Source organism: Octopus sinensis, linkage group LG17 (assembly GCF_006345805.1).
Source record: "Octopus sinensis linkage group LG17, ASM634580v1, whole genome shotgun sequence".
Lineage (NCBI taxonomy): Eukaryota > Metazoa > Mollusca > Cephalopoda > Octopoda > Octopodidae > Octopus > Octopus sinensis.
Window position 1 is genome coordinate 3,012,941 of NC_043013.1, and position 16,100 is coordinate 3,029,040.

A 16,100-nucleotide genomic window follows, 5' to 3' on the forward strand; every position below is an offset into this window, starting at 1 on the left:
TATACATACGTACACATATACATAGTGTTACATATATATATATATATATATATATAATATATATATATATAGATATATATCTATATATAATATATATAATATATATATATATATATATATATATATGACCGCGTGTGTACCGTTGGCGATTTTTTTTCCTCCGTCTTCTCTTCTCTGGATCTTTCCTTTTCCTATGTTTCTGACGAAGAGCTCCGCTCGAAACGTTAAACCCTCCTTCTTTCCTTACTTCCTGAGCGTCCAATAATACTTTATTTGTTCCACGTCCTCGCGTTGTTGTGTTTTCTCTTTGTGTTTTCATGTTTGGATTAACTATATATATATATATATATATATATACAGAGGGAGAGAGAGAGAGAGAGAGAGAGAGAGAAAGAGAGAGAGAGGGTGGCTGCTTTCTCGTATAGGAGCAAAGCCATTGCTAGAAAGAATCATTGAAATGAATCACTGAGAAGGCAATATGAATCCTTTATATGACTCTTGAGCCCCGTCAAGGATTTGCACATTTATTTTTGCATAATGTGTTGGCTGACAGAAGGAACCAATGCTACAGCATCAAGTCTTTTACCATGTCTTTTTAATCCTCCATCAGAACTGCACACTTTTCCACAGGTTGCACATGTTGTGTTGTCAACAATAGCTGTATCATAATTTACAAAGGTCGCTTTCATGGCTGACTAGACCTACATGATTTAAGCATTTCCGCCTACAAATCCCACTCGTAAAAATCAAAAGTCCATTTTCTACTGGTTCATGTTTTCTAAATTTTCTCCTGATCTTCTCATCCTTCATTCTCTCTCTTTCAAACTTCGAGCAATTACTGCGCACTATTTTCCTCCATCTATTTCGGTCTTGTGCTTCTCTCTCCCAATCAACATAGGAAATTCTTGTTTGTGTCAAAGCAGTTTTAAGGCAGACTTTGAACTTCATTTTGGGTTTATGTGCTGGCTTTTTACTATCTTTCAGCTCACCCTACAAAAGTTGCTTAGGAAGTCTTTTGTTATTCATTCACACTAGATGTCCACCCCCAACTCAAACGACTTTGCAGAATGATCGATTCTACACTCCTACTGCAACTTCTCTCAAGTACCTCTACATTACTGATTGCCATTTTCCAGTTTATCCCAGAAATTTCCCGAAGACAATGTTGATGAAATCGTTCTAAATGCGTCAAATGTTTACGATAAATAATTCACGTCTCACTTCCATAGAGCAATGATGACAGAATACGTGTAATATACCTAAACCTTAGTTCAGATAGATATGCTAAGACGTGGCCAGAGACTCTTGACAAGACTGTCAAAGGCACCACTAGCTTTGCTGATTCTATATGAAATTTCATTATCAAGACCTGCAGTGCTCAGAGTACTTCCTCAATACACAAAGTTGGTTACAACTTCTAACTTTTGTCCATATACAGGCACCAGAACAGCTTTCTTCAAGTTACTTGCAAGGTCCAATGCTGCACATGCTGTAGAAATCGCATTCATCATGCGTTGCATATCTTCCCGGGAATGCGCTAACAGGTCACAACCATTTGCGTACAAGAACTCAGTGATGTGAGATTGAAGAACTTTTGCTTTGGCACAAAGTCTTTTGAGGCTGAAAAGTTTTCTCGCTGTCCTATATCTTATATAGACCCCTTCTGCACAATTTCCGAAGGCTATTTGAAAGATTATTGTAAAATATAGAGCAAACAAGGTAGGAGCGGGAATATCATCTTGTTTCACACCAATTTCTACACGGCAGGTTCAATCTTAGACGAAAAGAAAGAAGGGAAAGGTCTGACAATAATTTTAGGCAGCCATTGAGTTCGTACAGTATTAAATTACTTGGCATCTATCAAACAACTTCAACAAAAATTAATTCATTCACTAAATACTCAAAAACCGAAGAGAACAACACAGTGGAAGTTTTCTAGAAATATTCTCTCCTCGTAAACCTTCCGTGCGATCCCATTCTTGAGAGACGTACCTCACTCAAGAGCTGTAAGATAAACATAAAGATTATGTATCGACATGTTCCCTTAAAAACTTGGGGGTGATCCTAATACTAACATGAAGTGTAGCCTCTCTTGGACACGTGATTGTTACATAACGTCACATATCGAAGGTTATGCTTCTGTAATCCAAGAGCAGGAGATAGCAACGCAATAACTAATGACAGTGAAACGTTTAAACCCCCAAGATGCGATGAAAATTGTCGATTATATCACATTACTGTACAAGATGTTATACATGTGATCGGCATCTACCCGAAAATGTCATTAAGGCACAACTATCCAATGAGTCATGATATTGTTGCTAAAACAACGTGCAATGCGATTCGTGGAAGTAACTGCCCTGGGATAAATATAGGGAATATCTCTGTTGTTGTATACATACGCATCAGCTCAAGAAAGAGTGGAAGTTTCCCATCTAAACTTTCGACAACAGCGAACATAACGGGAAGATATACTTGTCTGACACACAAATGAAATACTATGTGGAGAAATATCTTCTGAAATAAGATAATTTACATTCCGTCTCCATACCTCCAGGTCATCCCGGAGAAGACCATCCACAACGATAAAGGTATGGCCTTTCATACATTGCTATTCAGTTTGTAGGTTCAAAGCAAACTTACAGTTAATAGTCTTTTCCTCTAATCTCCTACGGCAACAAAGCCTTTAACTGACCTCTCGTTCTTCGTGCTTTACCTGTAATTGTCTCGTTGGCAGAACCCGTAAATTTTGGTTAGTCTGGTTCGTTAATTCACTGTTATTGAATTGTATGACGTTTTTCTTTTATCTGATGATAAATACTGGATGGAGACGCAAAAGAGACGGTATATGTTTTGTTGGGAAGGGAGGTAATTCATTTTGTTTGCGTGCTGTCCACTTTCACTTGAACTCTGTTACTCTTATTTGTTAGTGAATGGTAATTGCAGTCAATGCTACAAGATATTCAGTACCCCAAAATTGGGAACTTCAGTTCGAACTAGTCCTTTAGCAACTTAGTCGATCATAGATAACATCAAATCAGTCAAGTCGACTCATGTCATGATCAGTCTTTTATTTAGTACGAAGTTCTCCTTAAATCTTGCCATGAGCTTTTTTTTGAGCTGAGTCTATTCTGCTTCACTGTCTCTTTACCTCTCTCTCTCTTCTCTCTCTCTCTCTCTCTCTCTCTCTCTCTCTTTCTCTCTCTCTCTCTTTCTCTTTCTTTCTCTTTTTGTTTGATCGTTGATTGTAAGTGGTTAACGCATTTTAACGTAATGCTGGCAATTCTGTCTCTGCATTATTATTTTCTGTTTTTTGCTTTGATTGTGAATCACGTTTTTAGCAATTTCTCAAAAGGAGAAGCTATCGAGCTGTTGACACATTTATTTGCTGCGATTTTGGGGAGTTGATTTTTGCCAAGTAGAGTAACATATACCTTCTCAACGGAAGTGGATTGCTCATACAGTTGCTTCTCTCGGAAATATAAGTAGTAGTAACGATATTCTACATACATACCAATAGCTCACCAGTCTCCTCATGTAATCTATTCTCTAGATTCTTTCTACATATGGTATAGGTTATGGTTCAGATGAAAGCCTACTGGAATTTCTCTTAATAAATGCGATAGTTGAACCCGGTTTCCTGTTTTTCTATGGCACATGAAGTAGGAATCCACGTGCTATCTATAGCTTAATTTTTATGTATACTGCTATTGTCTTCTCTAAACAGGTGCTAATTTGTATTTGACCAAAGAAGATAAACAGTTTTGTTTTCATTTTTAATTAGGCTTGTATTTATGGTAAATGTTTGTGGGGAAGTATTCATTACACGTACAGATGACTGGTACCCCTTTCTGGTCACGGACTTTGACACCGTATGAATATATGAATGTTTGTATGCGTGCATGCTTTCGCTTTCTGATTGCAGTTTCAAAGTTTGTTTTGACTGGCCACCTGCTCCGTGGCAACATTGTAAGAAATTATACAAAAGTAAGTTAAAGATGGGGGCAGGGATCCTGTTCTTTTCGTCATTACTTGCGCAACTGTTCACACTAATATATATATATATATATATGCAAAATTAATAGGGGTCACAAAATTTAGGTTCAAATTGCTAACATGCCACTCATTTAATCTGTTATATTATATATATATTATATATATATATATATATATATATATATATTATATATATATATATATATATTTATAAATAAGGATAATATCGATACTTAAATATCGATATTATCAAGTGGCCAGCATGGAAAAAAATACCGTACAAAGGTAATTTTTTTACAACTAAAAATAAGGGTGTCTGAGAGACACCACCATGCCGAAATAGCGGTCAAAACCCTGACTTTCGTATATGTAAGTATAACGTTTGTTCTGCATATATATATCTGTATTTATGTACTTTTAATATATTCAACTGATGACGGTAAAGCTTATTTAAACCAAAACCAGAAATCCTGGATCTTGAATTATTCAATAATATTTTTTGCTAGTCTATTTTGTCCCTCTGTCTTATCTCATGATACGATATGAACATTTAACGTGGTTTTTAAAGTCTGGGTTTTGACTGCTATTTCGGCATGGTGGTGTCTCTCAGACACCCTTATTTTTAGTTCTATATATATATATATATATATAATATATATATATATATATATATAATATATATATATATATATATATTATTATACTAGCACTATGACCCGGCAACGCTGAGTCATAGTGCTAGTGCATGCATATACAGCTGCGTGCGTGCGCACATACACGCGTGTACTGTCCAAATCTCTGACCAATCACATACAGCTAGCTGGCATTCAATTAGCGTATCAAGTTTCGGGCATTTTGATTGGGTTTTGGATAGAAAATTCACAAAAATGTCACTTCTATTGATTTTTTTAATGACTTTGCTGGGTGATTGGGGAAATGTAAAGATGTGCACGACCACTCTTGGACGGTTTTGAATGACCATAGAAAGTGCGAGCCCTCTAACTGAAAAATTGTGGATTTGTATAAAGGACACACGCACAGACATTTTGCCGTATATATATATAGAGAGAGATATATATGTATATATGTTTGTATGTGTGTGTGTATGTGCGTATGTGCGTATGTGTTTGTGAGTTTGTGTGTGTAAGTACTTTGATATTTTTCTATACTCCTCATTTTAATGTTTTCATCATTTGGGACTGTCAAGGCAATTATCTGGCACTTTCTATTCTCTTTATCTACTTCTACTAAATCATGCCTTCTAGCTTCTATTACTCTGTCAGTCTGAATGTTGAAGTCCCACAACATCTAATATTTCTTACTTTCTAGCACATTACTAGGTTTCATGTTCATACCATTTATCAGTTTGGTCAAATCCTAGCTTTCTACATAACTCCCAGTGGATTACTCTTCCTAGGTAGTCATGTCTTTTCTTGTATTCTTTCTGTGCCAGCATTCACTTACTATATGAGTAACGCTTTACTCTTTTGATTTGCATAGCCTACATTGGGAATCTACTTGGTTTTTGTCTATCTTGGATTTTATCCAGTTAGTCCTAAGTGCTTGATCTTCGGCTCTCCCTTTTCAGCCTTTCTTTCTGCAACCATTACCACGGTTCACTACAACTAGTTGCTGCAACTATCTTTGGGAATCTACCATGCAAAGCCTTCTCTTGCTAGTCAGATAACTTCTGTTCTTTTTTCTGGCTTTTAACTTCGTTTGGGTTTTTGGTTTCCCCATATCTTGCTGTGACACTAGCAGCTTTTAGTAAACTTTCTTCATTATTACCCACATAGGAGTGGGTAATACTACTCTAGCTCACTCCATGCAGTCTTCTACTGACATTAGCCCTCTTCCACATTTCTTTCTAGATAAGTATAATCTTGCTAATCCTGCCTTTGGGTGGAGCTTTCCATTCATATTGAATTCTTTCCTAGTTCTTCTGTCTAGCTTTGCTAATTCAGTTTTTGCCCAATCTACAAAAGCTGCTGAGTATCTAAGTAATGAAACTACTAAATTATTTACAACCTTCACTATATTCGGACTATTTCGGTTTGATTCCATTAGCTTCCTCACGCTTCTGATGTACTCCTTCTCAATTTTCGTTTTCGTTTCTATAGTTCTATAGTTTCATTTCTATAGTTCTAATCTGTCGGATTCTAATGCTCTTAGATACTTATAGCTCTCTCCTCCTTTCAATGATATTCATGTCTGGCCATCTTGTTATTGGATGCCTTCACTTTTAACCACCTGTCCCCTTCACATGACTAATATTGCACACTTATCTATGCCAAATTCCATGCCTATATCTTTGCTGAAGTGTCTTACAGTCTGTATAAAGGAATCTATCTATTTTCATTCTTACTTCAAATCACCCATGTAGAGCAAATGATTAATTTTTTCCTTACTATTTCTGAACTGATGCCCTGCCTTTGCCTTCCTTAATACAAAACTGATAGGGGGCAAATATAAAACATATATTAAAGGGAATAAGGAGTCCCCTTGGAAAATTCCTCTCTTGATATTAACTTTCCCTAATAATGTGTCACATGAGCAGAGATCAATCTATTTTTCATGCTAAAGCTAATTGATTATCTATTATTGTTATTATTATTATTATTATTATTATTATTATTATTATTATTATTATTATTATTATTATTATTATTATTATTATTATTATTATTATTTATTGAGTGCGAGTGCAGTGCATGCCATCAAAGTGACACTGGGGTAAAATATATGAAGCCCAGTATACCTCATCATGACTACCCTTCTGATAAGGGTACACCAGGTACATGCATCACAACCATACGTGCGAGACATGGTGATCTCATATCAAGATAAACAGGCATGGCCTTGCAGGTGGGGCCCAAGTTAGAATTTTCTTCTGGTCGAGTAGCCCATCCCGCTCAAAAGGTCTCTGAATAAGGATTGTTTAAGGATGATGAACGAACCACCCCTGTTTCCAAAGGGGAATTATCCAAACCTCCAAGAATTCCTTTCAACACACGGCTATGATGCTCCCCAACTACTTCTGCTTGTGATCAGAGATGCACATATCGTCAGCCACTAAGGGACATGCTCAACTGGTTAAGGTCAAACAACTGACAAGCAAATCTGTGGTATTGAGCAGAATATTTGCTGTAGCCCATCTTTTGTACCATATTATTATTATTATTATTATTATTATTATTATTATTATTATTATTATTATTATTATATTTTAAAAAAGGATTGACGTAACTCTTCACAAAGGTAAATAGTCAAGACGAAGAGCGAGATTCGATTGTAAGATATTTTGTACCTGTCTAAGACTTGTCGGTGTCTATATCTAGCTAAGGAAATCTTCGCTTCTGTTTCGCTGTCAGTTTGGGGTGGGATACATACCCTTTTGCTGAAGGGTAGGTTTGTGGGGGTAGATCCTCGTCATGTCAAACGATCTGTTGTTGGGGTTATAGAAGACAGAGTGTACAGTGTTGTTATTGTTGTTGTTATAGTTACTGGCATTGTTGTTGCTATAGGTGGTGCTGGTGGTGGTGGTGTGCCCATTGTTGCTGTTATTGTTGTGGGTGGTGTTGTGGGTAGCGGTGTGGATGATGTTGTTGGTATTGTTGTCTGTGTGTGGGATGTTGTTGTCATTGTTGCTGCTGCTATTATCATCATTATTGTTGTTGTTATTATAATAGTTGTTTCTCTTTCGTATGCTTGTGTTGTTGTTGTTGTTATAGTTGTTTGAGTGAGGAATGTTGTGGTTATCATTGCTGTTATTGTTATTGCCACTATTGTTGTTGTCATATGTGTATATATATATGTATACACACACACACGCACACACACACACACAAACACACATAAGTTTTATTATGTATTTATTTTACGTCTTTTATGAAACACATCTCTCACGAGAAAAGAGAAACCACGATGTTATTCTACCCACCAAGATAAGTGCAGAGGCACACACACACACACACACACACATACACACACATATACATACACGCAGCCGTATACATGCTTCTCTTTCCCCCTCTCTCCCCCTCTCTCCCCCCCTCTCCTCTCTCTCTGAATATATATGCATATATTTATACATATTTATATTTATACACATGCACCTACCCACATACACACGCGTGAGTGCGTGCATACACACGCACACATGTTTATGTATAGATACATAAATAATTACGTATGTACATACACGATGGTACACACCCGCACGCATACCTCGGTGTGCATACTCGCGCATATTTGCGTGCATTTATTTACCCATGCGTCTCTACAACGACGCCATAACTGGTGACCATGTTTTCTCTGTTCAAAGGCGCCGAGCAAGAAACGGTGTGAAAGCAGAGGAGCCGACACAAACGTACAGACACACAACAGTACATATACTGGCGTACACAAACCCCTTCACACATACATGTACACACATACATGTGCGGATATATATATATATATATACATATACGCATACATACGCATCTATATAGATGCACTGTAAACACACATACGTACATGAATTCATACATAGACAGGCACACGACGATACACATACGTTGCATGTCTCGTTCCCATCGCTAAAAATGACAATTTGAAACGGTGTTTAACGAAATGGAAATATAAGACATGTGAGAACAAGCAATATACTCGGGTACCTCTGAATTGTTGCTTGACCTTCTAGAAACAGCGGCTAAATATTCTTAAACTCACAACCTACCGTCATAAAAAAAGAAAAGAACATAGAATAAGATGATCTTATCTAGAAGGAATTCGGCAATTTGTGGAGGCACATGGCCTAGTGGTTAGAGCAGCGGACTCGCGGTCGAGGGATCGCGGGTTCGAATCTCAGATCGGGCGATGTGTGTGTTTATGAGCGAAAACACCTAAGCTCCACGCGGCTCCGGCAGAAGGTAATGGCGAACTTCTGCTGACTCTTTTGCCACAACTTTCTCTTACTCTTTCTTCCTGCATCTTGCAGCTCACCTGCGACGGACCGGCATCCCGTCCTGGTGGGGAACCCATACGCCAAGAAAACTGGGAAACCGGCCCTTATGAGCCACGCATGGCTCGAGAAGGAACAAACAACAACAACAACAACAACAATTCGGCAATTACAGTAACAGAAGTGATATACCATTTTTCATGAAGCATGTAAATTCAAAGACGATGACTTTAACAACAACAACTACAACATCCATTAACAATGACAACAATAGCAACAATATGCTGTTTGAAATCAACAAGAATTATTCAAATACAATTTCATCAAATCAACGCCATTTTACATTTAGCAGAACACAAAATGACGAAACGAATACGCCTTCAGTGTTCTTGCAAGTAAAAGATCTTCTATCTTTTATTCATTTCAGTGATTAGACTGCGGCCATGCTGGGACACCGCCTTGTAGAACTTTTTAGTCGAATGAATCGACCCAAAGTACTTATTTTTTAAGCTTGGTACTTACTCTATCAGTTTGTTTTTCCGAACCGCTAGGTTATGGGGACGTAAACAAACCAACGCCGGTTGTCAAGACACACACACTCACACACATACACACACACATATATATATTCATATATGTGTGTGTTTGTATGTATATGTGCCTACTTGTTCATACACCTGTCTTCGTCTTTTATTTTTCGTACTGTAAATATATCGATATAGATATATATTATAGATATATATATATATCGATATATATAATATATATATATACATACATATGTATGTATGTATTGTATCTATGTATGTATATATATACATACATTATATATATACATGCATATATATACGAGGGGCTTCTTCCAGTTTCCGTCTACCAAATTCACTCACATGGCCTTTGGTCAGCCCGAGGCTTTAGTAGAAGATACCTGCCCAAGGTTCTACACAATGAGACTGAACGCAGAACCATGTGGTTAGGAAGCAAGCTTCTTACCATACAGCCAATTCCTTGTGACATTTGTTCTGGATCTTTACATTCTAAGTTCAGATCCCATCGTGGTCAACTTTGCCCTTCATTCTGTCGAAGACGATTAAATAAAATGGTATTAACTAACAGCCGCTCCTAAAATTGGTGTCCCTGTGGCTCAATCAGGGAATGCTATTGCTACTGATATTTTCTGAATGCCGTTGTCTGTTTGTGCTACATAGATTTCATAGCTTAGTGAGAAGGAAGGGATTATAAGCATCATTTTCGCAGATCCCTTTGAGACTGGTAAAATTAGGATGACTGATAATCTGATAAAAGATTAGATAAAATGTAAGTTGAGAAGAAATTCCAGAAAATTGTTGTTCCACTTGGAAGGATTGGTCGAAATATTTAATGTAGGAACTGCTGTGGTGATGAGAGAAGAAAGAACAAACGTTTCGATGTTGCGTGGATTAGTTGTCAACATTTGGCGATTGGTCTTTTCCAAGCTTCCATTTTGTTACATCTCATTGGGGTCACATCATCTGGTCTTTTGTCATCAGTACAACACAAACCGGCTGGATCGAGAACAGGCGGATTATTGCTTACGGAAAATACCCATTTCATCCTCCTATTGATTTCCGAGTATTCTGGAAACCTACAGGCATTTTCAGACTGGAGAAAAATATGTTATCCCAAATAATCCACAGATATACTGTAATAACATTTACAAAATATTTATTGTTTGTTCCTTCTCGAGCCATGCATGGCTCATAAGGGCCGGTTTCCCGGTTTCTTAGCGTATGGGTTCCCCACCTGGATGGGACGCCGGTCCGTCGTAGGTGAGCTGCAAGATGCAGGAGGAAAGAGTGAGAGAAAGTTGTGACGAAAGAGTCAGCAGAAGTTCGCCATTACCTTCTGCCTGAGCCGCGTGGAGCTTAGGTATTTCGCTCATAAACACACACATCGCCCGATCTGAGATTCAAACCCGCGATCCCTCGACCGCGAGTCCGCTGCTCTAACCACAAGGCCATGTGCCTCCACACAAAATATTTATACGGAACAAATATCAGCTGCACCCACTCTCAGTGCTAGTGTTATTCTTAATTTATTGGGTTGATCCTCACGGCCAAATACTTGACTTCTAGACTAATATTCGGTACAATGACTGCTGATTACAATCCGATAACAAACATACTAAACACTTAAATATGGATTTATCCTATTGATCATTGCCATATTCCTTCTGAAGACATCACCCTGTGCAGACGTGTGACGCATCCCTTGAAAATTAGCGCCAAAAACACCAGTATTGTTTATAACCAAAGTACTTGTCTCACAGCAACTAACTTTCAGAAGGAGAAAGACATGAATACTTACGTGGTGTAGTGTGTACAACTACCATGTGCAAACGGCGGGATTTTTCTTAGAGAAGATATTAATTATATAAACAAAAGGAATTTTTTTTTCTCGGTGACAATGACTAGGCTCACACCGTCAGGGACAAGTAACTCTTATGTGGTCCGAGGAAGACGGTTCTGCAATTTCGCACCGAACAACCTGTACAGATGATTTGTTTATGGTGATCAAATGTTTGTGCTGTGCATTTTGCCCCCTCCTCCCGTCAAATCGGTGTTGCTTGGGTCGGTGCTCGATATGCCATACGTCAGATGTCAAAGTGATTATGAAGCAATGTGGGATGAAGTGTTTGCCTCAAGAACACAACGCAACTACCATACCAGGAATTAAAGCCACGACCTCGCGATCGGGAATGGAACACCATTACCACCGAGCCACGTGCCTTCGACGTCAGCTCCTAAACGCATTGAGCATGCATCAACACAATTTCAGAATGAGTAGTTGCATGCGTCTGGCGTTGCATATTATAATTATTCTGTATGTGCGTGTGCGTACGTGTGTGTGTGTATGTGTGTGTGTGTGCATATGTGCTTGTCTTCGTGTGAAATTAGAGTATCTGTATGGGGTTAGCTTGGGCGGGTTTGTCAATGTATGTTCCTGGTTATCTGTGGGATAAGCGATTAATAACTATGTTGTGTCTTTTTATTGGTGTGTGCGTCCGTGTGTGAGTGTATTAGTGTGTGGGTGAGAGTATTTACGTACATACATGTGTGTGCAAGTTTTCAGTTGAAGATTGTTGTAAATTATTGCAAGTAAAATATTAGACACGGAAAAACTTTTAAGGGACAGGATAGCCAAAGATTTATGGGGGCTTTTAATAGTGGCATCATATTACGCATCATGAATTCATGTTTGTGCTCTCTGGTCGATTTTCTATGCGTGTGTATGTCTGTGTGTATGTCTGTGTGTATGTCTGTGTGTATGTCTGTGTGTATGTTTCTGTGTATGTCTGTGTGTGCCTCTCGGGTGGTTGTGTAAATACATGTGTAAGTGTAATCAGACTACTTGGTGTATGATTGTGTGTGTTGTGTTTTATGCGCTTGTATTTATGAGTGCATGTTGTGTATGTGCTGTGATACAGTGTTACGTTAGTGTGTCTGCATATTTCGGTAGAGATGTAAGCTTTTGTAGCTATCGTTTATGGTTGGGTTTGTGGTCAACATTGGTGTTACTACTTTTGTGTATGTGTATGCGTTCGTGTCAATGTGCATCCTTGCAGGTGTGAGATTAGTATCACGCCATGTGTGTGTACAGGTTCTGTGTTGTGTTTGGTGTTGGGATGTGTGCACGTCAACGGTTTGGGTGTGCGCGAGTTGAGATTTACAGCACTAAGTAACATAGCTGTGTGTGTGGGTGTGTGCGGGATGTGCTTGTATGTGTGTGTACATGTGTGTGGATGAAGGGAGCATATGTAGGTGTGTGCATGTGGGAAAACATGTACACACACCACGTGTATATGTGTGTATGTGTATGCATGTATCTATATATATATAAAACCGAGAATGTCTGTCTGTCTGTATGTGTGCATCACTAAAACTCGAGAACTACCCAATCGATTTCATTCAAATTTTACACATGCTTTACGTATGGTCCATGCAGTGTCATGGGCCAAAGCAATGTTCAACGCCATGCCTAATGCTCGCCCGGAACGATCTCTTATCGCTTACACTATTTCAGTATTACGTGTCAAAAGTGAAACAATAACATCTCTATTGTAATGTGAGATAATACTTTCAGTTGTAATAGTTTTATTATTAATACTTTCAGTATGTATTTGATATATACATAGTGAATCTATTATCTCACATATACACATGCATATATATATATAATATGCATATATATGTGTGTATACATCTGCACATATATAAGCAATCTCTCTCTCTCTCTCTCTCTCTCTCTCTCTCTCTATATATATATATATATATATATATATATATATATTATATATAATATATAGATGTATATGCATATATGTATATATGCAAATTATATAATATATATATGTGTTGTGTGTGTGTTGTGTGTGTGTGTGTGTGCGTGTGTATGTATGAATGTATGTCTATGCATTTAATGCGTATCTGAAAGCCTGCATTGAATATGTATGTGTGTATGTATTTGCATTTATTCGTAGATGTGGATGCACACATACCTACGTGCATCGTAGGTGTGGATGCACCGCCTTTAGTCGAGCAAATCGACCCCGGGACTTATTCTTTGTAAGCCCAGTACTTATTATATCGGTCACTTTTGCCGAACCGCAAAGTGACGGGGACGTAAACACACCAGCATCGGTTGTCAAGCAATGCTAGGGGGACAAACACAGACACACAAACATATACACACACACTTATATATATATACATATATACGACAGGCTTCTTTCAGTTTCCGTCTACCAAATCCACCCACAAGGCATTGGTCGGTCCGGGGCTATAGCAGAAGACACTTGCCCAAGATGCCACGCAGTGGGACTGAACCCGGAACCATGTGGTTGGTTAGCAAGCTACTTACCACACAGCCACTCCTGCGCCTATACAGCCTATACAGTAATATACAGCTTTCTTTTAATAATTCCCAACTTATTCCTGTGGCTGAGAAACTTGGGAATGCGTATCATAAATGGTACATGGAATCCAAGGAAATATGTCCTGTGTGTTTTATGTGATACACAGGGCAGGGAAAGGGTTAACAAAGGTTTTGCTGCTATTTCTAGCATGACTTGTATCTCTGATGGTGATGATGAGGATGATGATGATAATGATGGCAGAGTGTGGTGGTGGTAATGGTAGTGATATATGATAATATGAAGTAGTCGCTGCTGCTGCTATTGTTGTTGTTGTTGTTGGCGCTCCGCTGCTACTGTTGTTTTCGTTGTTGTTGTTACTGTTGTTGTTGTTGTTATCGTTGTTGTTGTCGTTGTTGCTTGTCTTTATTGCTTGAGCCCCGAGGCCCTGATCCAGCTGTCCTATGACACGCATGTAGTAAGCCTCGAAAGACGAAATACACAAATCATTCTCTTCAGTGATACCGTATCGTCATCCAGCTTAAGACCAGTCTTACACACTCAGATACGTAATGAAGAATTTCACATAAGGTTCAGTGTAACAGTCTTAGATTATATAAGGCAATCTCTCCAAATGTCCTGTCGGTTCCTGTATACATCTGTAGATTCTGGTGGTGGCTGCTGTGGGGGAGGATCGCAATTTATGGTGGTGGGGGGGAATTATCTATGAAAAACCTATCTGGTTAGATTGGCATGTGATGTGATCACTCTTCTTTATTTCAAGCAGTGTGTCTAGAATTCTTATCCAATACGCCCTTACTACATTTTTCTTTACGATGCTGGGATTTGATTTGAAGGAGAGAGAGAGAGAGTGTGTGTGTGTGTGTGTGATGGCTGCTATTTCTAACAGGTCGGGCAGACACGTAAAGATTGTTTTAGGTAGGTGATGCGGTGGTTGTGGCGTCGGTGGTTATTGTTGGCGGTGGCGACGGCAGTTGTTGGTGGCGGTGGTAGCTGTTGGCAGTGGGGTTGGATACGAAAGGGGTAGGGACATCTTTGGGTTTTTTTGTTCAGAGGTTTTTGTTCGAGAATGTTGGTTGATGGTGTCAACGGGGGAGGGGAAGGGGAGTGCATTGGGTGAGGAGTGGGGGATTGGGAGGTTGCTGTTCGTGATGGTGGGGTGTTGACCGAATGTTAAGTGCTAACAATGGTAACGGGTGGATGTGTTTGTGTTATAGAATGCAAGCAGTCATGAAACAGCTGCGGTGTATCACATAACCTACATCAGCAAAACTGCTTTCGCGCCGAAATCTTATGTAAGCACATACGCACACACGCACCCCCTCCCTCCCTCACACAAAAACAAACATAGACACAACTACACACTCACCATATTATTTCTCTTTCTCTCTCCTTCTCACACACTTAATTATTCTCATGCACGCAGACACAGATACACACACACACACGCACACTTACACAGACAGATGTATATATATATGTACACGTATATTTATAAGATGTCTCTCAATGCCAATACCCTCATCTCAACCTGACCTTTATATTAACTAATCAAATAGACAGATACAAAAAATTCATTTTGCTCTTATATAACTCATATTACATTCCCCCGTGTGATTGGTTGTTTGTGTGGTCACATGTACAATTATGTATACGAATAGTGGTCATGGTCAGTGCGTGTATGCATAATTATTTGTTTATAAAGATATATCCGTGCATATATTATATATATATATATATAATATATATATATATATAGATATGTAGATATATATCATATGTATGTATGTATATATATATATAATATATATATATATATATATATATATATATATATATATACATATATATATAATATAGATATAGATATAGATATGTAGATATATATACATATGTATATATGTATGTATATATATATATATGTATATATAAATATATTATTATATATATTATATTATATACTATATACATATATACATATATAGATTTATGTATATATATATATATACATATATACATATATATACATATATACACACACATATATAATATGTGTGTGTGTGAGAGAGAGAGAGAGAGAGTGTGCGTGTGTGTGTGCCTGCAGTCAAATGACTGAAACAAGTAAACGAATATATATACATATATATATATATATATATATATACACACACACATACATACATATATTCACATATTAGTACATAGGACGTATATGCAAATGGATATACGTATGCGTGCGTGTGTGTG

At 38.0% G+C, this 16,100-nt stretch overlaps 1 long non-coding RNA gene across 1 annotated transcript in view; it reads left to right on the forward strand.

Annotated features, from left to right (window-relative positions):
- LOC118766651 overlaps positions 1–14,717 on the forward strand; it is a 21,555-nt gene extending 6,838 nt beyond the window's left edge. Inside the window, exons 2-3 of the long non-coding RNA XR_005002577.1 lie at positions 11,236–11,240; positions 14,705–14,717. This is a non-coding gene — a long non-coding RNA (uncharacterized LOC118766651). The remainder of the gene's footprint in view (positions 1–11,235; positions 11,241–14,704) is intronic.
- The last annotated feature ends 1,383 nt before the right edge of the window (positions 14,718–16,100 follow it).